The sequence below is a fragment of the Fukomys damarensis genome, unplaced genomic scaffold (assembly GCF_012274545.1).
Source record: "Fukomys damarensis isolate Sample0158 unplaced genomic scaffold, DMR_v1.0_HiC HiC_scaffold_19, whole genome shotgun sequence".
NCBI lineage: Eukaryota > Metazoa > Chordata > Mammalia > Rodentia > Bathyergidae > Fukomys > Fukomys damarensis.
The window spans coordinates 46,270,610-46,284,528 of record NW_022900931.1 but is presented as its reverse complement, the minus strand read 5'-3'; positions in this window follow the sequence as shown (position 1 = coordinate 46,284,528).

Below are 13,919 nucleotides of genomic sequence, written 5' to 3'. Positions count from 1 at the left end.
TAGGGGAAGTGGTGGTGGTGGGGTAAGGGAAAGGTCAAAAGGAAAAAGAAAAAATATGTGAAAAGGAAAAATATGGAAACAATTCTTTGTAAAGGGGGAAGGGTGGAGGGGGTGAAGGGAGGGCTGGGGAAATGGGGAAAAATAAGAACCAAGATAAATCATGTAAAGGTACAAGATCCCAGTGATGAATGTAACTGTATTGTATACCTAAAAAGTACCAATAAATTTAATAAAGATTAAAAAAAAAACTCAAGTGCAGGGTGGGCAACCTAGTGACTTAGCAAGACCCTGTCTCAAAATTAAAAAAAAAATTTTTTTTTAAAAAAGGGCTAGATAGGTACTAAGACCCTGGGATCAATCTCTAGCAGGGAAAACCAAAGTCTGAGAAGAAAACTGTTCAGAGGGGTGTGGAGGCAGCGGGATCCCCAGGAAGCCATTGTCATCCCAATTTATAGGGCTCACCACTGTCCCCAAGAAACCACGGGCAGGCAAAGAATGCTCCCTTGTGTCTTGGCTTTCTGGGCCTCTTCCAGGAAGCGCCTTTCTCTGAGTGCCCGCCTGGCAGATAGGTTACAGTTGAGAGGGTGATGAGAGTCAGACCAAAGAGGAGGCGTGTACAGAAGGGTCAGCGCGCAGACCTGCCCACCTGCTTGGACCTATGTGGTCTTGGAAACACCCATCACCTCCCTGAGCCTCAGTTCCCTGTCTGCACAACGGGGACTGGACTCACAGCCCTGTCAGAGGGTCTCCCGAGGGTTAGGGGAGACGCTATAACACAAGGGCTTTTTACCTGATACCATAGAGCATTTCCTGAAAAGAAGGCCTCGTTAGGAGAGGCGGAGGCCACGAGGGTGTGTCACAGTGCCAGGATTACGATTATCATTCCTATGCAGTGGCGTTTTGGACACACTTGTAGTCCTGCAGAACCACATTGGTTGGGTGAGTCTAGTGTTAGCAATTTAAGTGTTGAGGCCAACACTGTGTGGCCTGAATCCTTGGCTTGGGCTTGGCACGGTGTGTTGGTCTGTAGAAAAATCACCTTCCGTAGTAGGCTGGGTGGGGACCTGTGGGGTACCCACAAATTGTCTGCTAGTTCTTTTCTTCTACTTTGTTATGGTTGCCCACAACTTATATGACTGCCTGCACCGGTGACCAGAAAACTTTGCTTTGTAATCCACTAGGCCATGAACACTTTCCTGGTGGCCAGAAAAATCCCACATTTAGGCAATACAGACATGTGTAGGTCTGGTCACAGGGCCTAGAAAGAGAAATCCTGCGACCAGATATTGCAATATATTCCCAAAACAAATCTCTGGAAGCTGGGTATGGTGGCACAGGTCTGTAGTTTCAGCTACCCACAAGGCTGAGGCAGGAGGATTGCAAGTATGGGCCACATAGTGAGACCACCATCTCAAGACTAGATGGACTCCTTTGTCTCAATGAAGGGTCCCACCAGTGATGCGCATCCAACAGTAGCAAGTGTCACTTGAGACCTTACAATATGCCAAACTGCGTATTTATAAGTAATGCATGATCTCATTGTTTTCAAACTTTGTTGTTGGAACTGTGGATTAAACCCAGAGACATTTTACCACTGAGCTACAACCAGCCCTATTTTTGTTGTTGTTGTTGTTCTTTTTTATTTTTCGAGACAGGGTCTCACCATGTAGTTGAGGCTAAACTGGATGGAACTATGTAGCCCAGGCTGGTCTCGAACTCACAGCGATCCTCCTGCTCAGCCTCCCGAGTGCTGGGATGACAGGTGTGTGCCACCACGCCTGGCACTATTTTTTGTTTTGAAACAAAGTCTTGATGAATTGCCCAGATAGGTTTCAAACTGCAGTACTCCTGCCTCAACCTCCTGAATCACTGAGATTAAAGTTGTATACCACAGTGCCTAGCTAAAACTTTTATTTTGTCTTGTTTTATTTAGAGACAGAGTCTCATTATGTAGTCCAGGCTGGCCTTGAAATTCCAACCCTTCTCTGCCTCAGCCTCCCATGTGCTATTTTTTTAAATGTGGTAAATACACATAAGAAATAATACCCTTAGCACATTTCTTCAAGGTTTGTGTGTGTTGTCACACATGTCTGAATTTTCTTTCTTTGTTAGGTTGGTTAATATCCCATTGTGTGTATATAACACACTGTTTATCCGTACATCTGCTGCTGGACATGGGTGCTATTCCCACCTTTTGGCTATTATGAATAATGATACTAACTTTTTTTTTTTCAATGGAAAATTCCAGGTCTAAAGGAGCAGGGGAAGTGGTGGTAGGGGGGTAAGGGAAAGGTGAAAAAGGAAAAGAAAAAAATATGTGAAAAGGAAAAATATGGAAACAAGTCTTTGTAAAGTGGAAAGGGTGGAGGGCGTGAAGAGAGGGCCGAGGAAATGGGGAAAAATAAGAACTAAGTCATGTAAAGGGACAGATGTGGTGGTGTATCCCTGTAATATTAGCACTCAGGAGGCTGAGGCAGGAGGATTGCCATGAGTTCGAGGCCAGCCTGGGTTACATAGTGAGTTCAAGGATAGCCTGGACTACATAGTGAGACCCTGTCTCCGAAGCACACACACCCACACCCACACCCACCAACCCCCACACGCCCTAAGTACAGCAAAAATCAATCCATGGCCAATCTGAGGTCTGTATCCTCATCTACTTCCTCCTACTCTGTATTATTAGGAGGTGTATGTCAAACATAGATCTCTTCATTGCTTCCATTACACAGATGAGGAAACTAAGGCAAGACTTATCTTTTCAAGACTACAGGGCTCATAAGTGATGGGCCACGATTCCAACTTAGGCAGTGTGATGACCAGGCCCATATTTGTAAATCTTGGCTAAGTGTGTGTGTATGTGTGAGTGTGTCTGTACACACACACACACACACACACTCACACTCACATATGTATCTACACACATGCACAGTGACAACCTAGAGCAAAATGGTACATATGGAGAATTTGCCTCTGGTGCCTCTTTCTACATCTTTTTCTTCGCTTGGATTCCATGTGCACTTTGGAAGCGATGGGCATGAGTTTGAAGACTTAGTTCTTCATTATAAGCCAAGGCCATACCTGCTAGATCCAGCACTGTGGTGAGGATTACATGAGAGAAGGTCAGTGGAGGAGCTGGGAAGCTCTAGCCTATGCCAGATCAGTACTTGTGCTTTTCCTTCCTCTCCTTGTGGGGCCAGGGCCATCTTTCCTCCACAAAAGCAGACCTTAAGAAAATACCACTATCAGAATATGCCTTTCTGAGGTCAATGTGGGATTTGTGCTGTGAGATAAAGGATTCTTCCCTTTTGTGTTGGGGTATAGGGTGCCAGCAAGAGCAGAACAGAGGTGGTATAATTCCTTAGTGCCCCTCAAATCGTGGATATGTGTGCAAATACATAAATGTATGAAGCAACCCACAGACAAGTCCAGACTTCATTCTATGACCAAGGAACTTTCTTATCTGAAAGAAATTATGACTCAGGAGCAAGAAACCACCTTTTCTAACTTTTTCTATTGGCTAAAATAGGAGGAAAAGTCCTTTGAGGGGATCTCATCATTTTCTGGCCCAAGAATATAAAGGCACAGGACAGAGGTCTGGGCCTAGACTGTGTAGACAAGTCCAGCTGATTCCCCTTCCAAACCTCTGTGGGAAAGGCCACAGAGCTCAGGGGCAATGGAGTGGGACTCGCTGGCTAGCCAGAGAAATTTCAGGGAGCCTTAAAACGCACCTACAAAGAGGCTGGGGTGAGGCAGCAATAGTTAGCAAAGGTGATTGTTTCCTTGCTCTGCCCAGAGTGTCCATTTCTGCTCTCACCCAGGAAAGTGTTATGACCCTTTGGTGCCAAGCTCAAGTACCACTTCAGCTGCAGAGGTTTCCTGGGTCTCCACCTTGCCCAGATGCCATAGAAAGTGACCTCTGCAGCTACCAATGCTTATGGCACCTTTATTTATTTCTGTGCTGTGCGCATTCCAGTCTTGACTCCTTCAGAGACTGAAGTGAGTTCCCTGAGAACAGGAATCATTTCATTCTTCTGTCGGAAGTACGATATATATATATATATATATTACCAGGGATCAAATTCAGCTAATCACAGGCCATATGGTTAGCAGCCAACAAGTATCTGTTGAATAAACGGTCACATGTCTGCCACAACAATGGCAAATAGTAGGCACTCACTAAATGCACAGCAAATGGGCAATGTCATCTTCAGAACCTTCGAATAGAGAAGAAGTTTTACATTGACCTTGGTGTTCACATGGAAACCAGTTTCTTATAATCCTTCAAAGTTTCTACAGAAAGAACAATAAAAACTGCCTTGCTAACCACGTGAGTGTCTCAAGCGAGACTTCAGGGATTGTAATATTTCTTGGTGTGCCGTTTTTTTCTGTTTGTTTAGTATTCCACATGGTCTCCAGGAGAATCTGAATGTCACAAAGTAGTACATGTTTGTTGACTTGATTAGAATATCTGATCAGCCAGAACTTTTCTTCTCATCTGCAGAGTAATTGTTGATATTTTTAAGTCACTTTGTAATTCCACAAGAAAGTCAAGCACCTTATGTAAGGAAGTATTGTAATATCTTGTAAAACATTCCTTCTACAAGCGACTACAACCACGTAATCTTATTTTAGTCACTTTGTCATTGCTGGGACAAAATAGCCAACACACCCACAGCTTAAAGGAGGAGAGGTTTATTTTGGATCATGTTTCAGTGCAAAGCTTGTGGGGCACTGTAAAAGGGTCTGGCGGAGGTAAGCAGCGACATCATGGTGGATAGGAAGCAGAGAGAAAGGAGGAGCTGGGGACAAGAATATATTCTTCCAGGTCACGTCCACAGGGGTCACCTTCAAAGAGACGCTCCCCAACAGTTAGCTGCCTCTAGCGCCCCCATGGTTCAATCATTCTCTGTACAGGAGAGTTTGGGAGACATTTTCGATCTGAACTACAATAGTTAAGAATGCGGTGACATTACGTATACTCACATTGTCGTGAAACTCTCACCACGATCCATCTGCAGAATCTTTCATCTTCCTAACATGAACTGTGTACCTTTTAAATAATAGTTCCAAGCCAAGTGCAGTGACAACATCTGTAATCCCAGCTGTTTGGGAGCCTGAAGCAGGAGGACTGAAAGTTCAAGGCCACTCTGGACAAAATAAAAACGGCTGGAGACATAGCTCGATAGTAGACCACTTGCCTACCGCGTGGAAGGAAGGCACAGTCTCCGGACCATACACACATAGGCATAAACCTGAAAACAAATGAATAACAGCAAAAATAACAACTGTACTTCATTTCCTTCTGCTGGCTCCTGGTAACCTTTATTTTACTTTCTGTCTTCATGAATTTGCCTATCCGAGGTACCCCATATAAACAAGTCTTCCTTCTGTGACTGGTTTACTTCACGTAACAGTACCTAAATGCTCACCCATGTCATAGCATGTATCCAACCTCACTGTTTTTGTTAAGGCTCAGTAGTACTCCCTCGCATGTACACACCGCTTTCTGTTTATCCGTTCATCTGTTAGTAGACTTTTGAGTTGTTTCCATTGTTTGGAAATTATTGTGAACAATACTGTTATGTATATAGGTATTCAAATATGTTCAGAAATGAGATTTTTTTTTTTGGTAGGGGGATCGAACTCAGGCCCTCGTGCTTGCACAGCACGCACTAGAACCACTGAGCTAAATCCCTGGCCCAGAAATGAGCTTTTGATGGTAGCCTTATTTGTATTCTCATTGGCAAACTCTGTATCCATGGTAACTTTTTACTAACCAGAATAGTTTTCCCCTTTAAAATTTTCTATTTCTTAAGTTTTTATTTATTTTTATTTTTTAGCTTTTTGAGACAGAGTCTCACTGTGTAGCCCAGACTGGTCTTGAACTCACGGTGATCCTCCTGCCTCAGCCTCCTAGTGCTGGGATTACAGGTGTGTATCACCACACCTGACTTCCCCTTTTTATTAGCATATGTTTGCAATATATAATAAAGACATTCATTGTGGGCATATGTATTGCGTCTTGATGCTTTTTATTTCCCTTCCCCTCCTTTCTCCCATCTCCAGATAGTCTATCTCCTTGTTTTTTCTCATCTATCTTTTATTTTGTTCTTTATTTCTACTTTGGGTTTCTCATGTAATAGAGACCATGGGATATTTAACCTCCCATGCCTGATTTATTTCACTTAGTATCATGGTCTTAAGATGCACCCGTTTTCCTGCAAATGGCTCAAGTTTATCTTTCTTTATGGCAGAATAGTACTCCATTGTGTATATGTACATTTTCTTTACCCACTTATCTGGGCATATAGGCTGCTTCCAAGATTTAGCTGTTGTGTGTTTTGTTGCTGTAGACATTAACCAGAATGTCTGTTCGGACTACTCCATTCCACCATTAGGTTTGGTAGGACTTTTCCTAGTCTATTGTATCAGCTGGATGGACACAGAACAGGCCTTGATTGGTGTTCTGTCTCCATCTCACTGTGGACACGGGGCCACCAGCAAGTGGACAGCTGGAGTGCAGTAGCTCAGTTGTCAGCCTGGATGCCAGGTTTGCATTTAGAGAACCCGTGTCACCCCCTCACCCGGAGCCCTGAGCTGTTCTGTTTGTCTGGGCTGCTTTTTCACCGAGGTATGACCACGAGGAACATTTGTTCTGAATTAAAGTTGGCTGCAGTTAAAGTGCTATCGTGTACATGGGGCTCAAATTACAGAGGCCCCTTTGGCCAGTGAATGGCACAACACGGCCGCTCAGAGAGGTGGGAAACCCTGAGGCCCCTTCAGCACTGCGGCAGGAAAAGTGCTCAGAGTGGTGTGGAGAGGGGCCAGCTGATGATGTCAAGGGATTTATAAAGAGATTGCAAGACCTTTTAAGGGAATGAGGCAGTTTCTAAGGATGCATCACTATGTAAGCTGGATCTGGACAAGGCCTGAGCACTTGCTCTGCTAGCTGTCCTGAATACGTGTAACTTTTAAAAACATATTGTCCCACTCTCTTTGTGTGGTGTTCAAAAGATGACCCTGGAGGGTGGTGAACAGAACCTGGCGTGCTAATCAAAGCCTGGGGTAACCCAACTGAGCTCTCAGAACACAGAAAGCCCAAAGTGGGAGACCTGGGCTGCGGGCAAGAATCCATACGAGAACACACCTGTGTGCACTGCGCATCTGTAATATTCTTCCTGGATTTTTTTCTTGTGGAGTACTGGAGATTGAACTCAGAGCCTTCACACTGAACTGCATTCCTAGCCCCTTTTAAAATTGTTTTATTTTGAGACAGGGTCTTGCTAAGTTGCTCAGGTGCCCAGGCTTGGCTTGAATTTGTGATCCTCTTGCCACAGGCTCCCGGAATGCTGGGGTTCCAGGTGTGTGCCACCATGCCTGGCTTCTTCCTTGATTTTTTACCTTCATTCTTTGTGATACCAGGGGATTGAGCACAGGGCCATGCACTGAGCTACATTCTCTTCGCTTTTTATATTTTAGACAGAGTCTCACTAAATTGCCCAGGGTGGGTTTGAACTTGTGATCCTCCTGCCTCAGCTTCCCGAGTAGCTGGGATTATAGGTTTGTACTAGCACATTCACAGTCTTTTTTGCTTTTTAAAAGCATCCTAATGAGGGGTCTGGAAGGGGGCTTTTATTTGTTTGGTTATGCTGGGGATTGAACCCAGGGCCGCATGCATACCATATATATGTTCTACCATTGAACTACATACACCTCAGCCCCTTTATTAATTTTGTTTTTAAGCAGCAATAAAGTTGCCTAAGGCTTTGCACCTCTAAAGAGAGATATAAAAGCAATTTATTCCTTGCAGTATTTATAGTGTATTTCTAATGGTTTCCATAATCTTTTTATAAACTTCATGTCTTTTTGCCTTAAGAATGTGGGTTTTATAAAAAGGAACCAAGATCAATTACAGTGACACAGGATTGACTTAGTTGAACACACAAACCCCATCTTTCTTAATTTAACAGTTTGGCTTTCTTTGTGTTTTAAATAGATAACTAATGAAAATAGTCCCAGGTTTAGATCTAAGTTTGGGGGCTTTACAAAATTAAAATGAAGTGTTCGCTTCAGCAGCACATATACGAAAAATATTAAAATTTAAAATTAAAGGCTTTAACATCAGTTTTCAGTAGAGGAGATAAACTGAAGAAAATTCTCCAGGAAGCTTTTTTATTTTTCCATAGTAGAGCACTAAAACACACCAGACACACCAAACAAAGGATCATAAATAATGTCAAGCCAGGTGTGGTAGTGAATGCCTATAATCCCAGCACTCAGGAGACCAGAGGATTGCTACAAGTTCAAGGCCAGCCTGGGCTACATAGTTCAAGTCCAGCTGGAATGATGTATTAAGATCCTGTCTTTAAAAAAAAAAAAGTCAAATTGTCACCCAATGAAAAGGGCCAAAGCTAAAGTGGAAAAGAAATAAGAATTCAAAAGCATCTGGAAGCAAGTAGCGCTGTGGGTACTTTGAGATCTGTGATACTGATTTATAACTGGCTGCAACTTTGGTTCAGTGTCCTTCATTTGTGGGTACAGGAGAGCCGCTGGGGAACCATCTGCACAGCCGTCCAGATAACCCTGTAGTACACAGTCTGGGCAATTCAATCACTCCCTTAGTGCCACTTTTAAATTTCATTTTTTATTTTTGGCAGTGCTGCAAGTAGGACCAGGACCTCAGGCCTGTTAGGCAAATGCTCTACCCTGAGTGACATCCCTAGTCCTGTAGTTTAGATAAAAAGGTCAGAGAATATTTTATTTTGGGGGGAAGGTAGTGGTGGAGCTGTCTCTCTGAATTAGCACCCTGGTCCACAGCCAGGTTCAAGAACTTCCCTCTCAGGGCCCTGATCTCAGCTCTGTTCTAGCCTCCTAGCCTGCTGCTCCCAGGAGTGCTCCTTCTGAGGAGTGGAGCTGCAGGCTGTTCTGAAGGACATTTTATTACACAGGAATGTCTCTGCAGATCCTGTCTTCATGTCTGCCCTCCCTTTTTAAGCCTGACCCCTGCCTTGAAGCCTTACCTGACTGTTTCGGCCCCAGTGATTTTCTCCTTTCCTTCTGGCCACGTTGCTTAGAAACAGTGCCTCTTGTTTTCTTCTTGCTTAGGTCACATCTTATCTTCTGCCTTGGGAAGCATGGGTTTCAGGGAGGGTGTAAACCCCTGTCTGTCTCTTGCCTCCCCTGGGGATTCATTAGAGCAGGAATCCTTCTTAGAAGTGATGTTACTGCCGTTGACCAAAAGGCTTCTCGACTAAAAGCTGTGGAATTAATAAATATTTCTTGCCTGACATATTAGGCAGACCAAGAAACACAGTTATTAGCTCTAACTTGAAAAAGAATATTAGGGGTTGGAAAAGGAAGGAATAGTTATAGCAACCCAGGGAAATTACGAGAGAGGGAAGTCGAACGCTGCCTGCAGCTTAACTTCTTTCTTCAACTCAAAGTTCTGAAGGCATTACCTCTTTCCCTAGATCTCCTGATCTCTGCCACTGTTCCAAGAGAAATGAAGTTGTTAGGAAGCTTCAAGACCCTCTGAAAATGGCCATTAAAGTGCCTTTTTTTTTTTTTTTTTTTTTTTTTTGAGACAGGGTCTCACTACGTAGTTGGGACTGACCTGGAACTCACTATGTAGCCCAGGCTGGTCTTGAACTCATAGAGATCCTCCTGTCTCAGCCTCCCGAGTGCTAGAATTAAAGGCATGCATCACGCCTGCCCCCCCCCTTTTTTTTTGAGAGAGGTCTTGCTATGCTGCCCAGGTTGGCCTGGAACTATTGTGCTTAAGTGAGGCTTCTGCCTGGGCCTCCCATGTAGCTGGGAGTATAGAAGTATTTCATCCTGCCAGACATCCATACTTTTGCTGTTGTTTCTTGCTGTTCTAGCCCAGGGTTGTTTGGGAAAGGCGGAGGTAGTTCCAACCAGGTACCTCATCACACTTCACTTCTCTTTACTCCTCTGATTTTGCCTGTAAGCTGTTGAGGAAAGCTTGAAACTCTGGAAGCCAACTGGGAAGAATATTTTATTTATAAAAATATAATATGCATAATTCTGTAGAAAAAGAGACCTTTAAAACAGAAGTACATGATTCAATAGGAAATGTGGCTTGCTCTATGTAAAATAGGAATGGAAAAAATATGTAGGCCAGTGTCACGACATATACCATTTAGAATATTCTCGTGGGGAAAAACATCTGAAATAATTACTTTATTGCTCGTCTAGTAAAAGATCAGAATAAATAAAGCTTGGATTAGAAAGCATTAGTGATAGGGATGTTATTTTTTCCCCCCAAAGATCAATTACTTAATATCTTTATTGCCACCCTTTAAGATAGGTTAATGATTTTGAACTCTGCCCCAGACACGGTCAGGCAAAAATGGTACCGTGGAGCCAGGTGAGGAGCATCTGTAATTCTAACTACTCAGGAGGCTGAGGCAGGAGAATCATTTGAGACCAAGAATTCAAGGCCAGTCTGGGTAAGATAGCAGGCCCCTCTCATATACACACACACACACACACACACACACACACACACACACACGTTACTGTGAAAAAAATAACTTGAGCTTTTTGAAGCTAAGTGTTATCCAATGGCAGGAAATTATTCCATGCTATCATTTTTAATTTCATTTTTGTTTTGTAGTAGTGGGATTAAACCCAGTGCCTCACATATACTAGGCAAACACTATCACTGAGTAACATCCTCGGCCCTTTTAAACTTTGAGACAGGATCTCACTATAGTGCCCAGACTAGCTTGGACTTGCGGTCCTCTCTGCCTCAGCCTCTTGAGTGGTTGGGATTACAGGCATACACCCATGTGCCTCACTTTCTTTTCCTCCCTCTCCCATGTCTCTTCTTTTTTCTTTATTTCTTTTTCTCTCTTTTCCTTTCTCTTAATAGATTTAGACACGATGAGGGTGAAATTCAGTTATATCTAAAGGTGTAAAAACAAGATTGAAATCAATAGTTTAAAAAGAAAGGAATGATTTTGGATGGCAGTTGTTTCTGTAAAAAGGGTATTTTCATGCCTGAGCAGCCCTGATATTTTATTAGGTGGAAGCCAAAGCAGAGAACAGGCCTTTCCCTTTTTGAAATAGTTCATCTAACTGAAATGCGAAGCATATAGTTTAGCAACAATTCACACCTAAATAAACATAGACCTTGAATTTGACATGAATCTCATTTGCAGTGAGAAGCTTTCCATAGCTTTTTTTTTTTTTTTGTACCAAGGATTGAACTCAGGACCAGGCAGGCGCAGCACCACTGAGTGACATCCCTGGCCCTCAGGTCCTTGTACTTGCAAGGCAGGTGGTGGAACCACAGAGCTAAATCCCCAGCCCCCATAGCCTTTTATTTCCGTTTTTGTGGGTCATGCTATGTGGCCCAGGCTGGCCTCAAACTCACAGCAATCTTCCTGCCTCAGCCTCTCGAGTGGTGGATACAGGCATGCGCCGTCACAGCTAGCCTCCATAGCCTTTTAGGCTCCATGGGTTGACATAGTATTTACTTGGATTCAAATCTTTGCTCTTTTCCTTTGTAAGTATGGCCTCAGAAAAGTTATCGAATGCCTTAGTTCTTTAGCTTCTTTGTAAAGTGGGACTAACTTTTGGGTTGTTGTGAATATTAAATGAGATGATACATTTAAGATCTTAAGGGCAAAGCCTGACACACAGAGAAAGCTAATGAGCATTTAACCCTTATTCTCATCCAGTTCTATGAGTCATTAATTATTGGATGTCTACTATGTAGTAGTCTCCATACCAGATCCTAAAAAAGAGGCTTGCTTTTTTGTGTCTTGTCTACAAAAAATGTACTACAAATTTACTTATGAAATACTTGTCAATGTGGCAGTCTAGTGAGACTCGTGTTAGCCTAGGAAAAAGGCTAGCTGGATTCAGAGGTCATTTTGAATGGATATAAATGAAATGGTTACTTAAGATCTTGTCTTTAAGTTGTTGAGTAACTCTGCCAGGTTTTACAACATGTATTTCTGATGCATAATAAACCCACTGTGACATTCAAAGAGTCAAACATACCTGATTAGACTTTTCTGTCCTGTATTTATAAAAAGGTTAGTGGTGCATTTCCTCTGTGCAAATTATTTTTGGCTCTTACTAATATTTATGAATATAATAAAGTCTCTACAGCATGATGCATGTGATTAATTTGTCCTAGTCATTAGCTTGCTTTTTATTTAGGGAGCCATCTCAGAAGATGCTACCTCTTGAACAGTAATTTCAGTAGGGAATAGCAATATACAGGAAAGGGCAGTTGTACTTTAGCCCTGTGGGGCAAGATGAGAAACATAATTATAGCAGTAATGTATTCTGTTGTATAAATTTATCATGGAATCGGTGCAGGAACACTTTCATCAGCAGGCTTTGTGATGATTCCAAGGCTGTGATGTTTGACCTGAGAGTGGCCTTGAGTGGATATATCAACAGGGCATTAAAAGTAGGTTTTTTTGGTACCCTGGGAGGCTGAGCAGGAAGACCACAAGTTGGAGTCCAACTCCTGCAACTTAGTGACTTAATGAGTCCCTTTTGCAAACGAAACAAAGAAACGAATGAACAGACAAATAAACAGGAAAGGGCTGGGGTTGTACCTCAGTTCACAGGCCCTGGGTTCAACTCCTAGTACTGGAAGAAAAAAAAAGGAGTTTTCTCTTAACTAGTAGCTGATTATTTAGTCTAGTTTAAGTATAGCTTTAAAGAAAAATCCCCTCACAGTACTGGATATAGAACTCAGGGCCTTCATACTGTGATACACTCCCAGCCTGTTTTTATATTTTTTATTTTATGATAGGGTCTTGCTAAGACACTAAGCTGCCCAGACCGGATTTAAACTTGTGGTGCTCCTGTGTCAGCCTTCCAGAGGGCTGGGATTATGGACATGTGCCACCACATCTAGCTGTGTTTTCAGCTTTGACTGGCTTTAGCACTGCTTGATTGGTTACTTTTGGAGATTTTGGAGTAAAATTAAGCCACGGGAATATACATTTTAGAACCTCTGCTTATGGTGTTTTAGCTTCTTTGTTTTTGGAACCGGGGATTGAATTTGGGACCTTGTGCTTGTGAGGCAGGCAGCGGAACCACTGAACTAAATCCCTAGCCCTGCCTATGGTATTTTGACAAATACTAGTATTTGGTCACTAATATCCTATGGCTCCTTCACTGGCACAATTTATAGTTAAGAACCTGAACATACAATTTAATTACCCAATATGTTCTAGGATGGAAATAACTAGGCAACTTTTCTAAGAACTTCTGAAGCAGAAGAGAAGTGAACAGGCCCCTTCTTAACAAATCTGACTCTAAGCATTTACTAACATAGGAACAAGAGCATACCAGTTGGAGGCAACTTGGGGAAGCAAATTCTGTCCGTACCCAGTTACAGAAGGTTCCTTAAGGGCATAAAACCAGTTTTGTACACCCTTGTGCTTAGCACTCCTTTTTTGCCTACCCATTTCCAAGAGGCTGGTGAGCTTTAAGGATTTAAACTTTCCAAAGGCAACCTACTGCTGCCTCCCAAACACAAGTCATCTATCACTACACAAAAGAACAAAAAACGCCTAACCTTGACCCCCCAAGTAGACTCAGGCTTGGTTCTTATCAGAAAGGGACTCAGAATTAATAAGGCCAGTTTGGGGCTATTCGGAATGAGCCTTCCTGGTTAAACATAAAAACAAAACAATAAACACTGCTCCTTCCCCTTTCCCAAAACAAAAACTCCCAAGGCGAGGCTGCTGTTGCTATGCCCGCCTTAGAATCTGCCTGTAACACAAGAGAACAGGATTCCCCGAGGTCCCTGCTGAGCTTGGGTCCCCAAGGTCCCCGTTGTCCAGGCTGGGGCGAAGTTCCCTGTGACTGTCACCTGCTCGGCCGGCGCGCGGGGGTGTGGCCGGGGCGTGGCCTGGCGCTCGCGG